The following is a 5086-nucleotide window of genomic DNA, read 5'->3' on the forward strand; positions in this document are numbered from 1 at the left end:
TCACCCCTGGGAAAAAAATAAACAAACAAATAAACAAATAAACACGCATCCCTGATCTTTTTTTCTGGTAAAAAATGTAAATTTCCACATTTTTGTAGATAAGAGCTTTAAACCTCCGCTGTGGGGTTCTCTGATACGCTGAATATGATGGTGTGATTTTCATTAGGGTTCTATAATTTTTAGGGGTTCTTTTCCCCTTTTTTCGAAAATCAGCCAAATTTTCTCAGGTCCGTAACTTTTGATAGGTAGAACTAAACTTGATGAAGCTTATATATTTGAAATCAGTATTAAAATTTGATTCTTTTGATGTATCTATTGGTATCCAAATTCCGTTTTCTACAGTTTCGGTTACCGTTGAGCCGGGTCGCTCCTTACTTACAGTTCATTACCATGAACTATTTGAAACCAGAAGGCCAAATGTCTAGAACGTAAAATTTAAGCTAGTTAGAGGGATTTTTGAACAATTTATCTATACGCTAATTCGCGAAAACATAAGGGAGGGCAAGATTTTTTTTTCCCCAAATGCAGACACGAAAAAGGGATATTTTAAATAACCTAGGGAGGAAGTATTGTTTTTTGATGAAAACTGAATTTTTTTTTTTTTTTTAAATCTAGGGTGTAATTGTCCCCCCCCCCTCTTGCCCCCTAATTGGTGCCACTGGTTTGTATCTATTCAAGGGCAAATCGATCTCACTTCCTTTGTTGCAATTTGCAAACATATCATTTGCATAGACATAAAAATAAAACTAAGTGTAGCTAACAATTTTCTGCCTGTCAGACTCGGGAAATAAAAAATGTTTTATGGCAACAAGATAAGGGCTATTGAAACTATACGCTTTTTTTCAAAGGCGATCTTTGTCAACCAATTTCATTTTAAGTAGCAATAACTAAAGTAATTTCATAACTTTAATCACAAGATTGTTATCAAAATGGGAGATAATTTGTAAATTTTTATACATAAATAGAAATATTTTAAAATTTTGAAAATATTTTGTTTGAAGTGATTTGAAATATTTATTCAAATTGTTTTCGTTTGCGAAAAATAATTTGATAATTCCGATTGAATACAACATATGTATGTATTTATGTATGTCAAAAACGACTTTAATTCAAGAAATTAAAGACTTTTGAAGTCGTAAATTATATGTTGCAATAATTCGATATTTAAGTTAATTTGCACAATTTAGCCTCAAACTTCATTTTCGAAATTAAAGAAGTCACTAATTATATATTACTCTAGTTACATTTTTACATTCAAACCAAAAGTTTGAAGCTTAGTAGATATCGTTGTTAGAAATCGGACTTGCTGTAATAATCAAATATCTTTGAAAAGACTTCAATATGAAAATACAGTAAATTGCCTTCGGTTAGAAGACAAGTGATAATAAGAATCCATATATAGAAGCGTGCCGAGTGCCGGGGTCCGGCGGCTGTCTAAATCTAATATCGTTGTTGAAAATTGTGTCTAATTTCTAACAACGATAACTTTTGGTTCTCTTTTTAAAAGTTTTTGAATTGTTGTAATCTCTTGTCAAAATAGAGGATCATCATTTGTAATAATTGCAAATTTTCGTTTTTTTGGTCCTTCCTACTGACATTGTATAACTGGCTGCGTTTAAAAAGGTCTTCTTTTTGAGGTTTTTGCATTGTTGTAATCCCTTTTTAACATATATACAAATATTTTTGCAATTACCAGTGTTTTGCTCTTTACGCAATTTAATGTCTTTTCATATTGCAGTCTTTTCAAAGATATTTGATTATTGAAGCTAGTCCGAAGCTAGTTCGGTAAAGGTATCACTGCCTCTTGCGTAAAAAGGGCTACTAATGTGATAATTTTGTGTCTATGCTATCATTCAAGTACATATCATTCACTACAGAAAAAAATTATATGAAATTGGGGAAACTATAATTAAATAAAATAAAAAAAACAAGTTTTTTAACAGAAAGTAAGGAGCGACATTAAAAATTTAAACGAACAAAAATTATTCCGTATACGAAGGGGGTTGCCTCCTCCTCATCACCACGCTCTTTACGCTATAGTCTTTTAGTGATTATGAAGAAAGCTTCTCATTGTTCCAATTAAACGAAAATAGTGTGTCAAAGTCGTAATTAAAGAATTGGGAGAAAATTTAAAATTTAGCAAAAAGAGCGAGGTGTTGAGGAGGAGGCAATCCCCTTCATATACGGAATAATTTCTGTTTTTTTTAATTTTTAATGTTGCTCCTTACTTTCTGTTAAAAAAACTCAGTTTTTTTTTATTGAATTTCTGATCGTTTTTTAAATAATGGTAGGAAATCCGGCACCGCCTTCATAGAAATGTCCCTTCCTCCAGGAAAACATCCTCCATGAAAAGATCATCCCACGTAACCTCCTCCTCCGACCCCTCTCCCACTAAAAAAAAAATCCCTCCTGAAAACGTCTGTATGCTTCCCAATAACCTATACTATATTTAAACAATGGGCAAAGTTCAAAACTTTCAACCCTTCCCCCGGGAATTGTGGGGGATTAAATCATCCTCGAAGACAAATTTATTAGATTTTCGACTATGCTGAACAAAATGGCTATCTCAAAATTTTGGTTGGGTGCTTTGGAAAAAAATGAGCGTAGGAGGGGCCAATATGCCCTTAATTTTTTGTTCACTTAAAAAGGGCGCTATAAATTTTGATTTCCGTTTGAATGAGCCCTCTCAAGATATTCTAGAACTACTGGAGCAATATGATCACCCCTGGGAAAAAAAATAAACACGCATCCATGATTGTTCTTCTGTCAAAAAATATAAAATTCCACATTTTTGCAGATAGGAGCTTGAAACATCTACAGTAGGGTTTTCCGTTACGCTTAATCTGTTGGTTTGATTTTCATTAAGGTTCTATCATTTTTAGGGGGTGTTTCCCACTTTTTCGAAAAGAAGACAATTTTTTTCAGGCTCGTAACTTTTGATAGGTAAAACTTATATATTTGAAATCAGCATAAAAATCTGATTCTTTTGATGTATCTACTGGTAGCAAAATTTTGTTTGAGAGTTTCGGTTACTATTGAGCCGGGTCGCTTCTTACTTACAGTTCGTTACCACGAACTGTTTGATATGTACTAATTTTGAAACTTTTAGTTTTCTTTTTTAAGGTTTTTGAATTGTTGTAATCCCTTGTCAAAATAGAGAATTATCATTTGTATTAATTGCAAATTTTCGAATTTTGGGCCTTGCTAATGACATTATATAACTGGTTGCGTTCAAACCTATAAGCTTAATCACGTAGCGAGATGATTTTATCTAACAAAAAAACGAACTAATTTTAAACTTTTCAGGTATTTCTCTAATTTGAATTAAGACATTAAAATCATTGCTCAGGCACCATAAATATTTTTGCAGTTTACATAATAACTTTAGCGATTCTGAACTCAACTTAAAAAATTTTCAACTTTTTTTCCTGTCTTAAAAAGACATTGCTTATACTTACAAGAAAAGAAATTCGGTAATGATGTTTTTCTAACAACGATTTTTACTAAGCTTCAAATGTTTGGTTTTCTTGTTATAAGGTCTATTTCTGTTTTTTCTGTTTTTTGTGTTTTCTCTAGTGTTGGTGTTTTCTTTTTTTTTTTTTTTTTTTCGTTGATAAAGGCTTCCGGATTCGAAGCCAAAATACTTGGAACTTCCGTTATTATTTGTATAAACAGAAGTTTTTTTCTAGTAAACTTCGCAGTCTTATTTAGAAGTTTTGCTTATCCGTAAGGAATATGACTTTGACCCCCCCCCCCCCTAAATATGAAACACTAGTTTCAAAGAATCATGGCTTTATAAAGATCCTATAGCGTAGGGTGAGTTACTGAATTCTAAAGTTACTCTAGATTATTTCACTATTTTTTCACTATTCAATTTTTCAGTTCTTCAGTTTTTTCACTATTTTTTTTTTCAGGTGTGCATACTATCGGCTATGAAGAATATAACATGGGGAATAGATAGGTCTGCAATATCTATGCACGTTTTTTGGCTTTTTTTTTTAGAATAAATTGGTTCTTTTTTTCTTCTTTTTTTTCGAATGAAAATGAATATTTTAAGATTGACAACATTTTTTTTCAGATGTGAATTGTATTGATCGTTCTGAATAGTCATGTTTATTATTCAACCCAAGGGGAGCCGGGGGGGCATCCAAGATTAGACCGAATAGAATAATAAAAGACATTTCTTTCCACTTTCTTAACGAAAACTAATAGCTAACAATGGTATTAAAAATTGCGTTTAAGTGAGTTGACAAAAAAAAATGTGCAAATTTTTTATGGAAAAAATTTGAAGAATTTTAGCGAAATATTCAAAAACTGATAATGCAGCAAAACAGGATCGATGCTGTAAACAATCACAGCTAATCTGTAAATGCTATTATTTGTTACAGTTTGCAAATTATTTTGGTTTCATACAAATATCTTCAGATATAGGCTAGTGGCTAGCCTATCTCTTGTTCTATCCCTAAATTAGCACTTTTTGAATTTCCCTTTTGATTAATATGTATTAATACGGCGGAGGAAAAGCCTTGGGATTGGTTTGAAATCCTTTTGGATATATCGGGGATATTCAAATATCTTGGAATTCTATCGCACCAGACAACGCTGTTTTGAGCAATATCTCTGCGTCTTTCCTTGTTGGTAGAACACTTCATATCGGCAGTAGAAGAAAGAGGATTTGAGAATATCCTCCATAACCCCTACAGTGTTTGGTGGGGAGAATTTTGAGTGCTTGGTGAGAGTGTATACGGATAAATGTTTTATGACGCTACCCTCTGTGAGAGACATTTATCCATTTATCTCAAAGATTAAGAGACATATCCATTTATTTAGGTTTCTCTGGGCTTATGTTAAGATTTTTTTAATTTCTGTGTAATTGTTGTTTGTTTTATGTATATTGCCATTACCTATGGGCCTTAAGCGCAAATAAATTCTATTCTATACACATATTATGTTCTATATTATATATACTTTATATATATAATGTGTGTTCTATATACATTATAGAATAATAAGTATATTCTATAGCCAATTATGGACATTCTGTCCACTGGAAATCATCTCGGTTATAGAATATACTTAGTATATA

General features: G+C 31.8%; 1 protein-coding gene across 2 annotated transcripts in view; it reads left to right on the forward strand.

Annotated features, from left to right (window-relative positions):
• Mtpalpha (monolysocardiolipin acyltransferase Mtpalpha) overlaps positions 1 to 4064 on the forward strand; it is a 152760-nt gene extending 148696 nt beyond the window's left edge. For both annotated transcript variants that reach the window (XM_089098485.1, XM_089098487.1), the window contains one exon: positions 3915 to 4064. The gene's annotated coding sequence lies outside the window, so the exon portion shown is untranslated. The remainder of the gene's footprint in view (positions 1 to 3914) is intronic.
• The last annotated feature ends 1022 nt before the right edge of the window (positions 4065 to 5086 follow it).

Source organism: Artemia sp. Qi Xiang Cuo, chromosome 12 (genome assembly GCF_049724085.1).
Source record: "Artemia sp. Qi Xiang Cuo chromosome 12, ASM4972408v1, whole genome shotgun sequence".
Taxonomy (NCBI): Eukaryota; Metazoa; Arthropoda; class Branchiopoda; order Anostraca; family Artemiidae; genus Artemia; species Artemia sp. Qi Xiang Cuo.